At 42.7% G+C, this 22,918-nt stretch overlaps 1 protein-coding gene across 1 annotated transcript in view; it reads right to left on the bottom strand.

Annotated features, from left to right (window-relative positions):
• Window positions 1-22,706, bottom strand: part of ccnd2a (cyclin D2, a) — a 204,140-nt gene extending 181,434 nt beyond the window's left edge. The window contains exon 1 of the mRNA XM_035798210.2: window positions 22,582-22,706. The gene's annotated coding sequence lies outside the window, so the exon portion shown is untranslated. The remainder of the gene's footprint in view (window positions 1-22,581) is intronic.
• Between the last annotated feature and the right edge of the window lie 212 nt (window positions 22,707-22,918).

Here is a 22,918-nt window from a genome sequence, read left to right as displayed (position 1 = left end):
CTCCCTTTTCATCAGAGCTGGCAGTAGAACTGTAGTCTGCATTCTGCACTAATTAACGACCTTCAGAAGAAGACCACCAAACTGGTGAACTGGCACACTCTAAGCACACTTAGATTTTTTTCTACCTCCCTCCGCCCTCTCCCAAGCCCCTTATAAAGTGTGTATCAGACAGACAGGACAGCCTCTGAGAGGAGACAGAGTTTCACACACACACTAAAGCCCCATACACACACAGCTCTCTATGCTTTCCAGAGTCACCCACCGCTGTTAACGCTTAAAAAGAGTGACTGAAGGCACCATTTCTGCATGTATTTCTCTGCTGCTCATTAAGAAAAACAAGATTTCAGTCTTTGGGGTGTGGTTCGATGTGGCAGTTACTGACGTTACTGACGTCTCCAATGAGACACCACGGGAACAAAGCCAGCACCACTTCCTCAAAGTAGGCAGAATTCATCTAAGATAACTCAGGAAATCTGTCATTCATTTTGACGTTTTTGCCGAGGAGGTTTTAGTTGTGCAACTTGACATCTAAGGTGTATGCGGCAGTATTTCTCAAGTAAAAGAAAATGTGAGACGTGTAAACAAAGTCTGATCCGCTGCGCTGCAAGGCTATAAGGCTCAGTGTGTGCTCTGCAGTAGGATTGGATAAAGCGCTATCACCGCAGCTGTGTATCCTATGTTAGTGGGCAAGTAAGTCACGACGAAATCATTTACAAACTCTGTTTTGGACGAGACTGACTTTATGACCGAAATTATCCTTTTTACACTTTGTAGTCAATTTTGACAGTAGAATAAATGTTTCTGACTAACATCGATGCCCCATAGGCTGTTTTCTATCAGAGAAGTTGTTTATTGCCTTGTCTGGAAAAGCCAGACATCGGAGAGGAAGCCAGCACATCAGAAGTACCGAGTGTGTGTCAGCCAATCAGGAGCACTCATCTTGTAAGGGTGCTAGCTAGCATCTCTCCTGATGAGCCATTAGGTCTGTGACCCAAAATGGAGTCCCAGTCCCAGTCCGAGGCCACCTGAGAGAAGAGCAGAATGTGACTGTGGGAATAAACGTGGACCAGGGAGAACCTGTTGCTCATAAAAATAATGAATCTCTCATTCTCGGGCGGTTGACAATCAGCTTCTTTTCACATCAATGACATGCGAGGCCCTATAGGGTCCTCCCTCTGAATGGATCCATCACCCTTTCCATGTTTGCCCCAGTCAGACACATGTGTGTTTCCCTGCAGGACACGTCCGTCTCTCTGCACCATCCATCACCCCAGACAGACGACCAGACACTGGGGCTCGCCCAACAGACCCCTGGTCTCCACGGTGACACCTTCCGGGAACACGCACATATTCATTAGCATAATGATTTTGTCTAATCGTGCGGGTTGCCATGCAGCCACCATCAAAGCAGACATCTGAGAGGTAGAAAGATTCTCGGGTGGATGATGAGTGATGGATTTTGTCTTTTTCCATTACGCATTGTACCATGCCGACCACAGTGTCTCGTACATGCACACACCACGTGACACGCACTGACCCTTACACGGAAGCTCTGAGGTCTATGGGATCAATCAAGGCTCTGTTCGCTCACCCCATCCACGCTGCCTCCCATCCTAAACTACCAGCATCCACACCACATCATGTGTAATACAAGAACCGAATTTAGACCAGAGCTCTTCAAAGAACCAGGCATTAAAATTAGGAGCATATCACACTCATAGTGGGAACGCATTTCTATCACCAACCAACCCAGCATACTTCTCTCCCTCTCAGGGAGCCAGTGGGCACAGAGAGGGCATTTCATATGCTCTCTGTGACTCCTTTAATAAAACTAATGTATCAGACTCCCAGGCTGGAGTGGACACGTACAGTATCACTAATTCATGCTCTGTGCTTGTGTTTGTTCAGGATCTCAGTCAAAGTGAAGGGCATGGATGGGCTGCAGTGCGACTGGTCACTCCCCACTGACTTAGTCTGATTTATTTGTCAGGCATGACCAGTCATTTAATCATCACGAGAAAACAGGCATGGAATGTACAGAAGGAATTATCACAAGTGTATCAGTCAGAAAAGACATACACATTTGGTAGGTAACATCTCTAGCTGAAACTATTCCCTTTAAAGAAGCTGAAAGGTATTCTAAAAGGGAGTATGAAGGAATGCCAAGCAGACAATCGGTAAGTGCTGTTCGCCTTGTATCCCTTTCAGATGATACAGGGAGCATTGGCAACTAGCCACAATAAATTCACTCTGAATAGCCCCGAAGGGGGAGAATGGGGAAGGACGGGACAACAACAAAAAAGTGTTTTGGAGCGGAGCTGGGTGAGTGGGCCGGGACGGTGCATTGTTGTGGAGGCTATCTGGAGCTGGGTGAGTGGGCCGGGACGGTGCATTGTTGTGGAGGCTATCTGGAGCTGGGTGAGTGGGCCGGGACGGTGCATTGTTGTGGAGGCTATCTGGAGCTGGGTGAGTGGGCCGGGACGGTGCATTGTTGTGGAGGCTATCTGGAGCTGGGTGAGTGGGCCGGGACGGTGCATTGTTGTGGAGGCTATCTGGAGCTGGGTGAGTGGGCCGGGACGGTGCATTGTTGTGGAGGCTATCTGGAGCTGGGTGAGTGGGCCGGGACGGTGTATTGTTGTGGAGGCTATCTGGAGCTGCTGGGCGCGAGGCGAACCGCTGGCCACGTGCTTCTTGCTGAGGACGCCATGAATTATTACGTTTCATTCTATTATCATGGGCATGCTTCATTAGGCCCAGACAAACGGCCCCACAGAGCCACTGTGCTCCAGGGGCCGCCTCTCCTCACACAGAGAGAGGAGAGAGAGAGAGGGGGACACCCGGCTCCCGCGCTCTCCACTGAAAAGGAGGACGATGGACAAAAACGCATTGTGCGTGGATTTAAAAAGGAGCTTACGGCTGCCATGGAAGAAGAAAAAAAAACGTGCTTGTGGAGAAGAGAATAATGAATCCGCCTGCTGATACACCCTCAATGAGATGAAGAAGAGCACTGTACGCCGGCGCACCAATAGAAAGAGGAGGAAAAGAAAGGGATGAAATTGGAGGCAAATGACACTTGAATGTTTGAAATAACTGACAGCTGCACAATAGGACAGCAAGACAGACTGCAATCTGCACACGGACAGATGAATGGATAGAGGCTTGAAAAGGACAGACTAAATACATACACACAGATAGTCAGTTCAAAAGGAGAAATGGATAAATAGACAGCCATGATAATGGACATGAAAGGTAAAGCTGTGCACAGATAAACAACCTAAACAAAGAGAGTGATAAGAAGACCGAATCACGGAAGCCATTTACAATATTTGCCTAAAAGAACCATGACTGAAAAGAAACATAACTTGACAACTTGTTGACAACTGTCAACAAAGCCCCCCAAAACAATCTAAACTTGAGGCATTCTTTGAAACTTCACCATCATTTAAAGTGAAGCTGTTCAGTTATACTCTTCAGTGTTCAGGTTGTGGGCCCAGGTTTGGAGCCAATCTTCAGCTCTGATCGAGGGCTTACTGTGCCAGTCACTATGTCCCTGAGAGCATTCCACAGTACAGTACGGGATAACCACCTAGCCTCAGGTGTGTGTGTGTGTGTGTGTGTGTGTGTGTGTGTGTGTGTGTGTGTGTGTGTGTGGTGTACACGCCTACATGTGTGCGCGAGTGTGCCTGTGCATATCGCTGCAGCTCCATCCAGTACAGGCCGTGAGCTGTAGGTGGCTGGGGAGCAGAGGCTCTTTGGGATGAATGCGTTTCTTGTGCTCGGCGGTGTGGAGGTGACTGGGTATCAGGTCACACTCCTCCAGCTTCTTACTGCATAGCACAGACATTTTCCATTCTGTCAGCGCGAGCACACTGGCTCCTTCCAAACTCAGCGCCACTTCATTAAATGACTTTAGACTCTTGGCAGAGGCAGTGGGAAAAGTCTATATTAACTGTGTGTGAGATGCACTGGGCGGCCAACAAAGGCCATAGTTGTTCGTCTGCAGTGGGTGCTGCTGAGGGGGATTTCTAAGACTAGAGGGGTGCCCCTGGCCCTTACACCACGGACGACTCTGCATCCCCACACCCCCCTCAGGGGGTCTGACCCCTATCCCACCTCAGCGGAAGTGTGGTCAGAGAAGTGACTGAAACACCTGGCCCAGCTACGTATTGTGGGAGGAGGGGGCGGGGGGGCACGACGTCACCCCGAAGGGTCCAGCAGGTTTCCTCATGTGTTTACAGGAGGTTGGTATGTTGTGCAGTAGGAAATGGCCATGTGGGGAACCTGGCAGGTAAACTGGGCCGTTTACTCAGCTCATTTGGAGGATTAGGTCATTTAAGAGTGCAGTTCTGCAGAAAACATGCTGTAGTTACACCGGAAAGTCAGCATCATCTGTTCTAGTGTTCTTTCTATGTCCAGTTAACATACATCTGCAAAATAGCTTTTTAATCAAAGGGGAAACTATGTGAACATATTAGTGCATAAGCCAGATAATCGTAAACACACACTTCCAGCTCAGTGTATTACCATGCGGATGTACTGTAAGGAAGCATTTCACGGTCTACACTTGTTGCATTCGGAGCATGTGACAAATAAAGTTGGATTTGATGTAAGCAGTGTACACTTGGTGGTGAAAGATCTAGGAGCCTTACTGACCTAACATGAAATCCCGCTGCAACATTCAAAGTTAGTATTAAAATTACTATTCTTTGAAGGCGTACTCCTGACCCTCTCTGCCATACATCCGTAGTGCTGGGCCACATGGCCAAAAATTATATCCGGATTTTTTCATTCACAATATATATATATATATATATATATATATATATATATATATATATATATATATATATACACTGCTCAAAAAAATAAAGGGAACACTTAAACAGCACAATGTAACTCCAAGTCAATCACACTTCTGTGAAATCAAACTGTCCACTTAGGAAGCAACACTGATTGACAATATATTTCACATGCTGTTGTACAAATGGAATTGACAACAGGTGGAAATTATAGGCAATTAGCAAGACATCCCCAATAAAGGAGTGGTTCTGCAGGTGGTGACCACAGACCACTTCTCTGTTCCTATGCTTCCTGGCTGATGTTTTGGTCACTTTTGAATGCGGGCAGTGCTTTCACTCTAGTGGTAGCATGAGACGGAGTCTACAACCCACACAAGTGGCTCAGGTAGTGCAGCTCATCCAGGATGGCACATCAATGCGAGCTGTGGCAAGATGTTTTGCTGTGTCTGTCAGCGTAGTGTCCAGAGCATGGAGGCGCCAGGACATCAGGAGACGTGGAGGAGGCAGTAGGAGGGCAACAACCCAGCAGCAAGACTACTACCTCCGCCTAAGAATATTTCATTCATTCAGATCTAGGATGTGTTATTTTAGTGTTCCCTTTATTTTTTTGAGCAGTGAATTGCCCATAACTTCGAAAAAAAATCCATATATATAAATATATATATTTAAGTTCTATAAATTAGTTTTGCTGTTAAAAGTCAATACATTGCATGTCAAACAGTCAGGCAATAATCTAATGAATTCAGGGCTTGTAAAATTATACCTAGGGTAAATATAAGCCTTCCACAACCATAAGACCCACTAATAATGTAAGTATTTTGTTCTCTCTGCTACAAGCGGTACAAGGCCGCCAAGTCTGGGACCAAAAGGCTCCTGAACAGCTTCTACCTCCAAGCCATAAGACTGCTGAACACTTAATCAAATGGCCACCCAGACTATTTGCATTGACCTTGTTTATTTATCATTTCTTTGCACTGACATCCTTACGTTGGATCTATTCACACTCACTGGACTCTACCCACACACTAATCACACCAACACACACTACACACGCTCACATACACACGCATATTGACACCACACACATACTTTCACACTCTTCACATACGCTGCTGCTACTCTGTTTATTATATATCCTGATTGCCTAGTCACTTTTACCCATACCTACATGTACATGCTGCATTACCTCAACTACCTCGTACCCCTGCACATCGACTCTGTACTGGTAGTCTTGCATAAAGCCTCGTTATTGTTACATTATTATGTTACCATGTCCTTTTTTTAAAATAATATTTTCTTACTTTTTAACTCTGCATTGTCGGGAGAGGGCTCGTGAATAAGGATTTCACGGTAAAGTCTACACCTTCATCATTCACAACACAACTGATTGGTCCAAACACATTTAGGAAAGAAATTCCACAAAATAACCTTTAACAAGGCACACCAGTTAATTGAAATGCATTCCAGGTGACTACCTCATGAAGCAGGTTGAGAGAATGCCAAGAGTGTGCAAAGATGTCATCAAGACAAAGGGTGGCTAATTTTAAGAATCTCAAATATACAACACCTTTTTGGTTACAACATGATTTCAAATGTGTTATTTCATAGTTTTGATGTCTTCCTTATTATTCTACAAACAAAAACTAGAATGAGTAGGTGTATCCACACTTTTGACTGGTACTGTATTTTTATATAAGATCATCTTTGAGAACTAACCATCACCAAAATAAGAACTAGACAGTCAGGGAGAATCTACTATTTAAAAATATGTCATGGCATGGGGCCCCCATTGATTTTGTTATAATGTTTGGCTTTCTCAGATGGCATAATAACACGGCATAAGCCATGGCCAAACGTGTAGAATTGCAGGAAACTAGCTTTAAAACTGTAAAATTCTATGATTGGTTACGGTTTGGTCCGTTCATGGCGTAACGACCAATATTTCTACGTCCATGGACGTCTGGTGTTGGTCGGTGCTCAGTGGGTGAGGATGCTGGTTACAGTAAACGTAAAGAGGGTAGGTGTCACGGTAGGTGTCAGTCAGAGCTGGGAGAGGTGACATTAACTGGAGAGAGAGAAGAGAGAGCAGCAGAGAAAGAGAGAGAGAGAGGGGGAGTGAGAGTGAAGGGTTGTCCAGACTGTTTTCACAGTCTTGCTTTGACCACCAGACGACAGAAAGAGAAAAAAACAGTTATGAGCTGAACATAACAGTATGTCAGTGGAAGGGTGGACAGTAGCAGGTGACCAAACTGTGGTTTGTGGCTACTATGACTTCTTATTGTAGCCAATTCAATTGCAGTAATTCCGTTACTGATTATTCAGCAAGATCGTTACCGATTTGGTAGCAGAATTACGAGTTTTAATCACTTAATCATTCATTTAAAAAACTTTATATCAGTAAAAACACTATAACCAAATTGGTAGGTCTCCGTTTACTTGTTACTTCTGTGAACTTTCATTGTCCTCCCTCCTTATAAGGGAGAGAAATTAGAAAATATCTTAAAGATATGTGGGGTTTTGATAACGGAATTACAAGACAATGTTTCTTAAACTTACAGAAGGCAAATCATTTCTCCAAAACTAAATATAAAAGTGTCGATATTAGCTGGCAGGGGTATTTATTTCAACGTTGTGTTTTCATGTTTTAAGACTGTTTCTGGAAGACGTTGTCTAAGACCCCTTTACATCTGCTTGGTCAGAAATCAAAGCCTTTGCTTATTCCTAATTTTTGGGATGGAAAATGGTTGAAAAATGTATATTTGTGCCTTCCTTTCCCCAAAATATAGACTTTTAGCTTTAATTTGGCCCCCAATTTGACATGCCCCTGTGAGCTTCACATGTTGGTGCTCATGGGTCCTTTTAGGACCCAAGCTAGACTAAGCTACCTCACCAAACCCCAGCTACTCAATGGTCACCTTTTATTGCAAACCCAACATCAAGGGCATTTCATATTCTTTTTCACCGCAGAAAAGCAGAGGTGATGTCAAGATTTACTGCTTGTTCAAGAGAGGTACAGTAAAACTGAAGTGTTGCCTGTGTCCAAGCACGGTGCAAGGCTGCCAGGGAGCAGACAGGCCGGGGGCAGCAGGGAGAGGGCGAGAGAGTTCTCCTGGGTCAGGAATCCATCACTGTCCACAGGTTCCCAGTCTGCCCAAATGCCTTCCCTAATTAAGATTTTAATCTTGCCGTGTCAAGACAAAAAGGAAAGGCCAATTACCCACAGGAAGGTTACTGATCCCCTCAATGCAGGAAGATGATTGGTCTGTCAGAAAGGGTTAACACAGAGGCACGCACGCACACACATACATACACACTCACAGAGGGCCAGTGTGTGGGATTATGGGGGAGAAACAATCAGAGTTCTCTGCTCTGCTTATCCAGACTGGCGGAGGAGCCCTTTCAATGAGCTGGTTCAGCTCAGACGAGCTCCCGCCGGCTCCAGCGCCTGTTTATGTAGACATTGTGGACTAATTTCAAGCCTTGAGCAGTATTTTGTTGGGCCTTTTTTTTTTACCGGGAATGTGTACATCGTCGTGCTGCAGACCTGAGTTTCACACTATAGGGTTGTTCCAGCCAGGAAGCAAAGCGGGCCAGTGAGTTGCACAGGGGGATTAGGAGCAAATAATGAAGAATAACAACACAACAATATAGCACAGTTCTTCTCACAGTATGGTTTTCGCACTGAAAGTCAAAAGCAGTAGCCTACTGTATATCCTATCCTTCGCATGAAATGTCAAGATGTGAATGGAGCTCTGTGCTGAGTGCTGACCATCTCTCTGCTTTATCAGCACTACCCACACAACCACCTACAGGATCAGTCCTCCCACATTCCCAGGTAATCCACAGGCACACTATATTGGTTTTCCTTCCAGTGTAAGCTTCCAGACGGGGGTCATCCGGCAGGTCAAGGAGACTTTAGTAGGCCACGTAGGTTCAACTTCAAAGGAGGTCAACAGGCCTGGAACAACTGAGCCCTCAATTGTGGCTTATTACCTTCTCGCTCGTCGACTACAGAGACACATCCCAACACAACACACGCCGCATGTTCCTGGAGGCACAATGTCAATAGACTTCAACATGTCGCATGGTTGAAAATAGTAAAGAGGCGACAAACGACTGACCGGCAATTATAATGCATTATAGGTAAAATGGTACTCAAATGGTCCTCGCAACACTTCTTCGCAATTTGAAAACAATGTAGAAAAAGGGTCGCATTGACATTGAAGTCACATTACTTTTGCTGTAACAGCACCGATCAAACTGCCAGATTAATATACATTTATAAAGTTGCAAAGGTGACAAACATGCTTGATGTTGTTTATATGTTTTCACAGCCAGCAACTTACTTCGATTGCATTATGTTGGATAATGGTAGAACTTCACTGCCCCCCAGTGGTTATGAGTAGGCCAATGCATGGCTGGAAGAAAAAAGGCCTTAACTGAATACAGTTGATTTAATGTCCTTTAAAGAAGGCAAAAAAAAAGAAGCTGAGGCAAAGATAAGTGAAACATCCCATTGATACTGTCTGCTGTGTCACCTGCAATACATTTTTTTTTTAAATCACCTACCCTCCAATTGTCCATGGACATTAAACATCTTTAAAGCATTTCTGTACAATTTACCTTACAGAAATATATATATTGAATGATTTTTTTATTCAATCATAAATCATAATTGAGTTATGTCAAGATATTGCACATGTCCCAAAAGCATCGTAGCATTAAAATAATCTTTCATCCATTTAGTTTCAATAGAATTAAGAAGATCTCAGTGTCACAATGCTTTTGGGAACCGAGCCCAGGTAATCTAAATTGTCTGTCCTGTATTCATGTATTTTACAGTTGTTTTGGGAGTTCAGCACCCTATAGATGTCAGTGTTTCCTTTTCTATGACATTACATATAATCACTCATCATATGGGCATTTCCATGTAAAAGAACCTATGAGAGACAATGTGAAGTTTATAGGAGCAGTGTTTTCCATAAGCAGCGACTGTTGACGAAATAGCTGATAACAGACTCGTTGTAAGCTGGCTACTTTTCCACGTCAGAAAATACCTAGGCTTGTTTTAAGTTAAAAGTTTCAACGCGATGGTCAGAAAAGTATGTACAGCTTTCTCCCGTTAGATTGAGCATAGGCATCTTCTAGTAATCTATTGATAAGACAGGCGCCTGTCAGTCACAAAGCGAGGCGATGACAGGGAAACTGCTGGTCTGTCCCACCTCTCTGTACCTGTGTTGTTTTTGTACCCTCTGGTGAGTTGTAGTCAAATTTATTTTCACGGAGGAGGGAGAGTATGATTCTTCTTCGTCGTCTCCTGATTGTGATTTACACAACCCATGTAATGTAAGTGAGTTGAAAACCACTTAAGTGTTGTTTTGTAGCACAGTCATTTATTTCATTTTGCGTGTTTCCTAGGCCTATACAGCCACAGTCGGGCGCATAGGCTATTTACTGTGCTTTGACTGAAGACGGAACAGCAAGTGTTGACTACTTTATAAAAGTCCATCTCTCTTTGACATTCATAAATCATGCAGCGTATTTTATATGTCCATGGTATCGCATCGCGACAAGTAAACCAAAATCTTGTTTGTACTTTCCTGGCCAGTGCAATAAATTGCAATGTCTGTACTGTAAGATGCATAAGACAGCGCTACAGGGAGACAGGACGGACAGCTGATCGTCCTCGCAGTGGCAGACCACGTGTAACAACACCTGCACAGCACCGGTACATCCGAACATCACACCTGCGGGACAGGTACAAGATGGCAACAACTGCCTGAGTTACACCAGGAACGCACAATCCCTCCATCAGTGCTCAGACTGTCCGCAATAGGCTGAGAGAGGCTGGACTGAGGGCTTGTAGGCCTGTTGTAAGGCAGGTCCTCACCAGACATCACCGGCAACAACGTCGCTTATGGGCACAAACCCACCGTCACTGGACCAGACAGGACTGGCAAAAAGTGCTCTTCACTGACGAGTCGCGGTTTTGTCTCACCAGGGGTGATGGTCAGATTCGCGTTTATCGTTGAAGGAATGAGCATTACACAGAGGCCTGTACTCTGGAGCGGGATCGATTTGGAGTTGGAGGGTCCGTCATGGTCTGGGGCGGTGTGTCACAGCATCCTTGGACTGAGCTTCTTGTCATTGCAGGCAATCTCAACTCTATGTGTAACAGAGAAGACAACCTCCTCCCTCATGTGGTACCCTTCCTGCAGGCTCATCCTGACATGACCTTCCAGCATGACAACGCTACCAGGCATACTGCTCGTTCTGTGCGTGATTTCCTGCAAAACAGGAATGTCAGTGTTCTGCCATGGCCAGCGAAGGGCCCGGATCGCAATCCCATTGAGAACGTCTGGGACCTGTTGGATCGGAGGGCGAGGGCTAGGGCCATTCCCCCCAGAAATGTCCGGGAACTTTCAGGTGCCTTGGTGGAAGCGTGGGGTAACATCTCACAGCAAAAACTGGCAAATCTGGTACAGTCCATGAGGAGATGCACTGCAATACTTAATGCAGCTGGTGACCACACCAGATACTGACTGTTAGTATTGATTTTGACCCCCTCCCTTTGTTCAGGGACACATTATTCCATTTTTGTTAGTCACATGTCTGTGGAACATGTTCAGTTTATGTCTGAGTTGTTGAACCTTATGTTCATACACATATTTACACATGTTAAGCTTGCTGAAAATAAACGCAGTTGACAGTGAAAGGACGTTTTTTTGCTGAGTTTAGTTGCATCAGAGTTGTTGACTCTAAGAAGGCTATAGGATCCGTCCCACTGTTTTTCATTTTGATTTATATAAATGTTAATAGAAAAGTAAATAATTGTCATTATTTGTAATTAAGCAGAATGCTTCATTTGAGTTTCACCTGTAGTTGTTGGCTCTTTTCGGAAGTAAAAGATCATATTCCTGCTTAAGTTCAGAAATGTTATTTTCTTTGCCTTTTTCTAAGATATTGAATTATTTTTCTTACTTTTGATTTCTAAATCAGATTTAACTTTTGCAGAGTATGATTATCATTCCCCTAATGTACACTTTAAAGAGATCACACATTGTATAGGGGGCCAGCTTTCCTCTGTCTACATTTGTAACGGTAAAAGTTTTTTTTTCTTTCATTTACATATTTAATCAAATTCAGGTCCAGAAGATGCGCTCTGTTCATTCTCCAAATTCTATTGTTGTATTATTATTTATTGTTATATATTGTAATTAAGCATGATCCGGTATCGCTACAGTATATCATGAATTTGAGCCAATTCTTGAATAGCTTTTCTTACTTTTAGAAAAGAAGGAATAGTCTTTTGTCGGTGGGAATAGTAATTTCCAGGTATCCTATAAATTATTTGTAATGTTGAAATTTTTCAGCCTCTTTGGAGGCTCCCTAAATTTGCCATTCCTATTACTATGTCTGTCTTATCAAACGTGTGATTTGGGTCACCTGCTAAAATAATATATTGAATGCTATCTAAATCAAATCAAATTTATTTATATAGGACTTTGTACATCAGCTGATATCTCAAAGTGCTGTACAGAAACCCAGCCTAAAACCCCAAACAGCAAGCAATGCAGGTGTAGAAGCACGGTGGCTAGGAAAAACTCCCTAGAAAGGCCAAAACCTAGGAAGAAACCTAGAGAGGAACCAGGCTATGAGGGGTGGCCAGTCCTCTTCTGGCTGTGCCGGGTGGAGATTATAACGGAACATGGCCAAGATGTTCAAATGTTCATAAATAAAAACTCAATATTAGAAAATGTCATTCTTGGTCCATATGCTTGGATATAAAGGGACATTGTGTATTCTTATTTATCAAGATGGCTACACCTCTGCTGTTACTACAGTATGTGGCAGCATAAGTCTCTATAACTCAGCTCCTCTTCAAATGTAAAATGTCTCTTTTTTTATCTTTAGGTGTTCGAGTACCACCTGCTTTCTTTATTATTCATAATGGAGCCCGTGGACATTCCTTGTGATACGTTTTTTGTTGGTCTTTACTTGTACAAAATCTAACTTAACCTTATCTGTTCCATCTATCATTGCAGAAGCAAGAAAAACATTTTAACAGACATGACATATGAGGGCTGTGGGCATTCCATAAAATGGGAGGATCATCGTATAAATACATAGTTATTGTATTTAAAAAATAAATTAAAAAATTAAAAAGCAGGGTACATCTGTACTTGAGGCGCTATGCCTTTTTAGTACTTTTTAGCTCTGACTCCTCTCCTAATGTACCCCCTAAAACTAGTCTGGATACATACATTGTACATACTTTATTTTATTTATTTTTTTCACCCCAATTTCACGCTATCCAATTGGTAGTAGTTACAGTCTTGTCTCATCGCTGCAACTCCCGTACGGATTTGGGAGAGGCGAAGGTCAAGAGCCATGCATCCTCCGAAACACAACTCAACCAAGCCACACTGCTTCTTGACACAATGCCCATCCAACCCGGAAGCCAGCTGCACCGGAGGAAGGAGGAAACACCGTACACCTGGCGACCGTGTCAGCGTGCACAAAACAATCTTGTGAAACAGACGTCAATGATTGTTTCAGATTTATTCTGGTCCGGACCAACCAAATGCGGTCTTGTTTGGGGCGGAGCTCATTACAATAATAGCCTGTGTGTAAAATAATATCCAAATATGCAAAAGAAGGATATTTCATATTAAAGTGAAAAATCTGAGTCAAAGCGTAATTCCATTACTGTGAAATTGCCCATATAGGAGATTTTCCCGGTCAAGTCTCGCAAGCCGCCTGATCATGCAAATTTACATGGACATTCGCAACACAGATAATTTGCTAATTACCAGACGGATTACCGCTGCGCTATGTCAAGTCATGTGGTCAGGAAAAAAAAAGTTTACACGCTGACAACTGAAGGACAATTTGACCATAACCATTTGAGCATATAAAAGGCTGTTATCCAATTTCTACTGAATTAAATCCCACCTGGACTGTGTTTTAGCACTGCTTCACAATGTAGATGAAGACATTGGTTGCGATATCTCCTAACTAAACAAAATAATCAAGGCTACTGTTACATTAAAAAACTCAGCAGAGGACAGAGGATGTATGAGTTTTACAGAATCACCAAGACTATCTCTAGAGATTGTTAGGGGAATTGGCTGGGTTTACACCACATAGATATACGGTGGTTTTTGAAAGTATTCACACCCCTTGACTTGTTCCACATTTTGTTGTGTTGCAAGGTGGGATTAAAAATTGATTTAATTGTCATTTGTTTGTCAATGATTTACACAAAGAAGAAGAATTGTATCATTTGTAGAAGATTAATAAGAACTAGAATACTAATATATACTGTTTTGCAAAAGTATGTGGAGACCCCTTCAAATTTGTGGATTCATCTATTTCAGCCACACCTGTGGCTGACAAGTGTATATAATCGAGCACACAGCCATGCAATCTCCATAGACAAACATTGACAGTAGAATGGCCTTATTGAAGAGCTCAGTGACTTTCAACATGGCACCGTCATAGGATGCCACCTTTCCAACAAGTCATTTAGTTGAATTTCTGCCCTGCTAGAGCTGCCCCGGTCAACTGTAAGTGCTGTAATTGTGAAGGAGCAACAATGGCTCGCAGAAGGAGACCGCCAAGTGCTGAAGCGCGTACAAATTGTCTGTCCTCGTTTGCAACACTCACTACAGATTTCCAAACTGCCTCTGGAAGCAACGTCAGCACAATAACTGTTCGTCGGGAGCTTTGTGAAATGGGTTGTCATGGCCGAGCCGTCGCACACAAGCCTAATATAACCATGCGCAATGCCAAGCGTTGGCTGGAGTGGTATAAAGTTTGCCGCAATTGGACTGGAGCAGTGGAAACACGTTCTCTGCAGGGATGAATCACACTTCACCATCTGGCAGTCCAACAGATGAATCTGGGTTTGGCAAATGCCAGGAGAACGCTACCTGCCCCAATGCATAGTACCAACTGTAAAGTTTTGTGAAGATGGGATAATGGTCTGGGGCTGTTTTTCTTGGTTCGGTCTAGGCCCCTTAATTCTAGTGAAGGAAAATTGTACCTCTACAGCATATAATGACATTCTAAACAATTCTGTGCTTTCAACTTTGTAGCAACAGTTTGGGGAAGGCCCTTTCCTGTCTCAGCATGACAATGCCCCCATGCACAAAGCGAGGTCGCATACAGAAATGGTTTGTCGAGATCGGTGTGGAAGAACTTGACTGGCCTGCACAGAGCCCTGACCTTCACCCCATCGAACACCTTTGGGATGAATTGGAATGCCGACTGCAAGCCAGGCCTAATCGCCCAACATCAGTGTCCGACCTAATCGCCCAAAATCAGTGTCCGACCTAACCGCCCAACATCAGTGCCCGACCTGACTAATGCTCTTGTGGCTGAATGGAAGCAAGTCCTCGCATCAATGTTTCACCATCGAGTGGAAAGCCTTCCCAGAAGAGTTGAGGCTGTTGTGGCAGCAAAGGGGGGACCAACTCTGAATTAATCCCTATGATTTTGGAATTAGATGTTCGACGAGCAGGTGTCCACATACATTACATGACCAAAAGTATCTTGATTACATAAGAATTTTACTCCATGAGTCAATAAATGTTAGAATCACCTTTGGTAGCGGTTACAGCTGTGAGTCTTTCTAAGTAAGTCTCTAAGAGCTTTGCACACCTGGATTGTACAATATTTGCACATTATTATTTTTAAAAATTATCCAAGCTCTGTCAAGTTGGTGGTTGATCTTTGCTAGACAGCCATTTTCAAGTCTTGCATAGATTTTCATGCCAATTTAAGTCAAAACTGTAACTATGCCACTTGGTAAGCAACTCTAGTGTATATTTGGCCTTGTGTTTTAGGTTATTGTCCTGCTAAACTGTGAATTTGACTCCCAGTGTCTGTTGGAATGCAGACTGAACCAGGTTTTCCGCTAGGATTTTGCCTATACTTAGCTCTATAGCGTTTTTTAAAACGTTTTAGTTATTGCTGATGACAAGCATATGTACACATAAGATGATGCTGCCACCACCATACTTAGAAATATGAAGAGTGGTACTCTTCATATTGTATGTGTTGTGTTGGATTTACTTCAAACATGATGTATTCAGGGCATGAAGTTAATTTCTTTGCCACATTTCTTTTCACATGTTCCACCACAAATTGTCATAAACAAATCACACAAATATAAAACCACAAGCTCCCGGCTACTATCTAATCAATGCAACATTGGCATTATCCCCCTCTTCATTTTTTATTAATTTGTAAACATTTCAAAAAACATTATTCCACTTTGACATTATGGGGTAGTGTGTGTAGGCCAGTGACACAAAATCTCAATTTAATCCATTTTAAATTCAAGCTATAACACAAAATGTGGAAAAAGTCAAGGGGTGTGAATACTTTCTGAAGGTACTGTATAGGGGAATTCTCAACACTACCATATACGCATCAATAGCATTTACCAGAAGACTGAGAATTAAACATGAGTCACTCCTTAGAACAGCTGTGATGACTGCCACACAAACAAACATTTTCACTTCACAATCTACTCTGTCAAACAAATGTCTCTTATTGCTGTCAATAAATGAAACAATTTGTATTTTAACATAGGCTTTAAGCTATAATGTATAATTTAAAGTTGTCACAAGACCATGTAATGTTTGTTTACTTATTTCCATGTCACTGCTGTGATATTTCTTTGTATTTCAGATACGACAGGAAATGGTGACGTCAATCTGTTTCTACTAAAGCTGTTTGATATCTGAAGAACAGTGACTTATGAAAGTGAGAAAATGTGTAATTTCCTTCTTGAAAATTCACAAAATATTCCAGATAATACCTTTTCTGTTTTCAAGTCACTGCAAAGTGTGATTTATTCATAAACGAATACAAACAATTCTTGTCAATAAGACCATTTGCACATTGCAGTGTGCAAATGAGAAAATGCATAGGGGAATAAAGGGAATTCGTTAGTGTGTGCTCTTGAAAAAAATACTACCAATGCATTCTAATGGAAATTATTTTGGTGATTGATTTTAATATAGAAACATGTATTCTCCATGACACCAGCTACAGTTGAAGTCGGAAGTTTATATACACCTTAGCCAAAAACATTTAAACTCACTTTTTCCACAATTCCTTACATTTAATCCTAGTAAAAAAAATCCCTGTTTTAGGTCAGTTAGGATCACCACTTTATTTTGAGAATGTGAAATGTCAGAATAATAGTAGATAGAATTATTTCTTTCATCACATTCCCAGTGGGTCAGACATTTACATACACTCAATTAGTATTTGGTAGGAATTGATTCAAATGGTTTAACTTGGGTCAAATGTTTTGGGAAGCCTTCCACAAGCTTCCCACAATAAGCTGGGTGAATTTTGGTCCATTCCTCCTGACAGAGCTGGTGTAAGCTGGTGTAACTGAGTCAGGTTTGTAGGCCTCTTTGCTCGCACACACTTTTTCAGTTCTGCCCACAAACGTTCTATAGGATTGAGGTCAGGGCCTTGTGATGGCCACTCCAATACATTGACTTTGTTGTCCTTAAGCCATTTTGCCACAACTTTAGAAGTATACTTTTGGTCATTCTCCATTTGGAACTCATTTGCAACCAAGCTTTAACTTCCTGGTTTTTGCCCGCTTTGAGGACAATACAGTGCCACTGACACGGCCTGCAACGGAAACATGCGGTCTCTCCTTCACTGCAGCCGAGGTGAGTAAGACATTTAAACGTGTTAACCCTCGCAAGGCTGCAGGCCCAGACGGCATCCCCAGCCGCGCCCTCAGAGCATGCGCAGACCAGCTGGCCGGTGTGTTTACGGACATATTCAATCAATCCCTATACCAGTCTGCTGTTCCCACATGCTTCAAGAGGGCCACCATTGTTCCTGTTCCCAAGAAAGCTAAGGTAACTGAGCTAAACGACTACCGCCCGTAGCACTCACTTCCGTCATCATGAAGTGCTTTGAGAGACTAGTCAAGGACCATATCACCTCCACCCTACCTGACACCCTAGACCCACTCCAATTTGCTTACCGCCCAAATAGGTCCACAGACGATGCAATCTCAACCACACTGCACACTGCCCTAACCCACCTGGACAAGAGGAATACCTATGTGAGAATGCTGTTCATCGACTACAGCTCGGCATTCAACACCATAGTACCCTCCAAGCTCGTCATCAAGCTCGAGACCCTGGGTCTCGACCCCGCCCTGTGCAACTGGGTACTGGACTTCCTGACGGGCCGCCCCCAGGTGGTGAGGGTAGGCAACAACATCTCCTCCCCGCTGATCCTCAACACGGGGCCCCACAAGGGTGCGTTCTGAGCCCTCTCCTGTACTCCCTGTTCACCCACGACTGTGGCCACGCACGCCTCCAACTCAATCATCAAGTTTGCGGACGACACAACAGTGGTAGGCTTGATTACCAACAACGACGAGACGGCCTACAGGGAGGAGGTGAGGGCCCTCGGAGTGTGGTGTCAGGAAAATAACCTCACACTCAACGTCAACAAAACTAAGGAGATGATTGTGGACTTCAGGAAACAGCAGAGGGAACACCCCTATCCACATCGATGGAACAGTAGTGGAGAGGGTAGCTAGTTTTAAGTTCCTCGGCATACACATCACAGACAAACTGAATTGGTCCACTCACACTGACAGCGTTGTGAAGAAGGCGCAGCAGCGCCTATTCAACCTCAGGAGGCTGAAGAAATTCGGCTTGTCACCAAAAGCACTCACAAACTTCTACAGATGCACAATCGAGAGCATCCTGGCGGGCTGTATCACCGCCTGGTACGGCAACTGCTCCGCCCTCAACCGTAAGGCTCTCCAGAGGGTAGTGAGGACTGCACAACGCATCACCGGGGGCAAACTACCTGCCCTCCAGGACACCTACACCACCCGTTGTTACAGGAAGGCCATAAAGATCATCAAGGACATCAACCACCCGAACCACTGCCTGTTCACCCCGCTATCATCCAGAAGGCGAGGTCAGTACAGGTGCATCAAAGCTGGGACCGAGAGACTGAAAAACAGCTTCTATCTCAAGGCCATCAGACTGTTAAACAGCCACCACTAACAGTGTGAGTGGCTGCTGCCAACACACTGTCATTGACACTGACCCAACTCCAGCCATTTTAATAATGGGAATTGATGGGAATTATGTAAATATATCACTAGCCACTTTAAACAATGCTACCTTATATAATGTTACTTACCCTACATTATTCATCTCATATGCATATGTATATACTGTACTCTACATCATCGACTGCATCCTTATGTAACACATGTATCACTAGCCACTTTAACTATGCCACTTTGTTTACTTTGTCTACACACTCATCTCATATGTATATACTGTACTCGATACCATCTACTGTATGCTGCTCTGTACCATCACTCATTCATATATCCTTATGTACATATTCCTTATCCCCTTACACTGTGTATAAGACAGTAGTTTTGGAATTGTTAGTTAGATTACTTGTTGGTTATCACTGCATTGTCGGAACTAGAAGCACAAGCATTTCGCTACACTCGCATTTAACATCTGCTAACCATGTGTATGTGACAAATAAAATTTGATTTGATTTGATTTGATTTGATCTTTGCTAGACACTTGGTAAGCGACTCTAGTGTATATTTCGCCTTGTGTTTTAGGTTGTTGTCCTGCTGAAAGGTGAATTTGACTCCCAGTGTCTGTTGGAATGTAGACTGAACAAGGTTTTCCTCTAGGATTTTGCCTATGCTTAGCTCTATTGCAGTTTATTTTATTTTTTTATAGTCATTGCTGATGACAAGCATATGTACCCATAACATGATGCAGCCACCACCATTCATGGAAATATGAAGAGTGGTACTCTTCATATTTAATGTGTTGTGTTGGATTGCCCCAAACATAACATATTCAGGACATAAGGTTAATTTCTTTGCCACTTTTTTTGCAGCTTTAATTTAGTGCCTTGTTGCAAACAGGATGCATGTTTTGGAATATTTTTTTATCATGTGCAGGCTTCCTTCTTTTCACTCTGTCATTTAGGTTAGTATTATGGAGTAACTACAATGTTGCTGTAACTACAATCCATCCTCAGTTTTATCCTATCACAGCCACTAAACTCCAAATCAGGGTCCTCCAACAGGTTGAAAGTGCATGCAATTTTCACGTGTTCCACTGCAAACAAATCACACAAGTATGACATTGCAAGCTCCCAGCTAATATCTCATCAATGCAACATTATCCCCCCCCCGGTTAGCCACTATTGGGTTAAAAAGCCAAACCTAACACAATATCTGTCCATTCATTTCCAGCAATATTGCCCCTGTCAGTCTGTGTTAGTAGCTCGCTACATGTTTATAAAACATTTTTAAGTAGCTCTCATGCTAGAAAAGGTTGGATAACCCTGCTCTAAATGTTTTAATGTCACAATTAGCCTCATGGTGAAATCCCTGAGCGGTTTCCTTCCTCTCCGGCAACTGAGTTTGGAAGGACGCCTGTATCTTTCTAGTGACTGGGTGTATTGATACACAATCCAAAGTGTAATTCATAACTTCCCCATGCTCAAAGGGATATTCAATGTCTGCTTTTATTTACCCATCTACCAATAGGTGCCCTTTTGCGAGGCATTGGAAAACCTCCCTGGTCTTTGTAGTTGAATCTGTGTTTGAAATGTACTGCTCGAATGAGGGACCTTTATTTGTATGTGTGGGGTACAGAGATGAGGTAGTCATTCAAAAATCATGTTAAACACTACTATTGCACACAGAGTGAGTCCATTCAATTTATTATGTGACTTGTTTTACTCCTGAATTTATTTAGGCTTGCCATAACAAAGGGGTTGAATACTTATTGACTCAAGACATTTCAGCTTTTAATTTTTTATTAATTTGCAAACATTTCTTAAAACATTATTCCACTTTGACATCATGGGGTAGTGTGTGTTGGCCAGTGACACAATCTCAATTTAATTAGTTTTAAATGCAGGCTGTGACACAAAATGTGGAAAAAGTCAAGGGGTGTGAATACTTTCTGAAGGCACTGTATAGGGGAATTCTCAACACTACCATATATGCATCAATAGCATTTACCAGAAGACAGAGAAAAAACACGAGCCACTCCTTAGAACAGCTGTGGTGACTGCCACACAAACAAAAACATTTTCACTTCACAATCTACTCTTTCAAAAAGCTGTCTGTCTTATTGCTGTCAATAAATTAAACAATTTGTATTTTACCATAGTCTTTAGACTATAACGTATCATTTCAAGTTGTCATAAGTTCAACATGTACAAAACAAGACCATGTAATGTTTGTTTACTTATTTTTGTGTCACTGCGGTGATGTCTCTTTGTATTTGAGATATGACAGGAAATGGTGACGTCAATCTGTTTCTACTAAAGCTGTTTGATATCTTTAGGACAGTGACTTATGAAAGTGAGAAAATGTGTAAATTCCTTCTTGGAAATTCACAAAATATTCCAGATAATACCTTTTCTGTTTTCAAGTCACTGCATCACACTGCAAAGTGTGATTTATTCATAAACAAATAAAAAACAATTATTGTCAATAAGACCATTTGCATAGGGGAATGGTCTTAAGAAAATGCATAGGGGAATAAAGGGAATTCGTTAGTGTGTGCTCTTGAAGAAGTATTACAAATGCATTCTAATGTGAATTATTTTGGTGATTGATTGTAATATAGAAACATGTATTCTCCATGACACCATCTATATACCCAACCTCCATTTGGCACTCCCTGGGCAAAACGATGGGTTCTGAAGAGGACAGTTGTTCTTGCAAACTCAGGGTCAACCATAAATCAATATCTAGAATCACAGACAGCCTCACTGTATTCTGGCTCTAATATGATGTGAGTACACAGATGTGAGCAACTGACGCCCTTCATGATGATTTCAGATTTTTTGTGTCCCCCAACCCCATCAAAGTTTACAATCCCTGATCTAGAGGGAGTAGTTTATGGTAGGGGGTTTCAAACCTCTCCTCTGGGGACCCCCAGCCGTACCATGTATTTTAATTATTCCACAGCTAGCACAGGGGATTGTAAAATGTTCATCTAATCATCAAGCCCTTGAATAGGTGAATCAGGTGAGCTCAGGGCTACAACGAAATTGTGAATCGTTTTGGGTCCTAGAGGTTTGAAAACCACTGGCCTGTGTAATAGCCTATTGGTCCCAATTGTTCATTATTTTATCATGTGTAAACTATTCCAGACAGTTGGTATCCACTCATCATTTAGCCTACGCAGGCTCGTTCACACAATCGGAACACATCAGGAGCAAACCCCCGATCTCTCAATTTCGAAAAGCATTTAAGACTGAACTGAGCAGGATTAATGGTTAGTTCACTTTTCTATTGTTACGAAACGAAGACTATTGGGGCGTGACTGAGGTGCTTCAATGAATGTGTGTGCCAGAGCTGTAGCCGACAGCTACAGGCTACAGCCACTGTCATTTAACAGCCGTTACGTTACATAGTAGCGAGAAGCAGACAATTGCGCAATAGTGGGCTGGCGATTATCACGACAGTTTAGTTGGTTATTATTGAAAAATAACAATTGCCAATCAAAACTCAAGTTTGTGTTGCTACAGTTGAAAATTAGGGAAATGATTTGTGTAGGCTGTTAACTGAGATGTGTTTAACTATTTAAGGTAGCTATGCTATCTCACCGGATGTCTGCCAACGTTTCACTTGCGCTCGAGCTCAATGCAACAGCATAAAAGATGAGCAGCAAAATATTTTGTTACAAAATATAACCACATTTTCCATTACCTTAGTGAAGTCTTCCAGTCCTGCGGGTTTCCCAACGATACAACTCACTGAAACGATCAAATCAAATATATTTCCCACAACGTGTAAGACTTGTTTACAAAGTTTCTGCCAGATCTCTGATTGGTCCCAGTAACATAAAGGCGACGCCCCAAACTCTAGTCTGTCGGAGAATTACTATAAACTGTTTTATCAAAACTCCGCGGGGTGGTGGTCGTTATCCACGATTGAACGATTTAGACCATGTCATCTGACAATAACACCGGTTCCAATCCAAGCCCACTTCTATTGTAACTCTATGTCAACACCCAAGGTGCTAGAATTCTATAGATAAAACGTA

The sequence above is a fragment of the Oncorhynchus keta genome, chromosome 22, assembly GCF_023373465.1.
Source record: "Oncorhynchus keta strain PuntledgeMale-10-30-2019 chromosome 22, Oket_V2, whole genome shotgun sequence".
Taxonomy (NCBI): Eukaryota; Metazoa; Chordata; class Actinopteri; order Salmoniformes; family Salmonidae; genus Oncorhynchus; species Oncorhynchus keta.
This window is presented reverse-complemented; position numbering and strand designations above follow the sequence as displayed.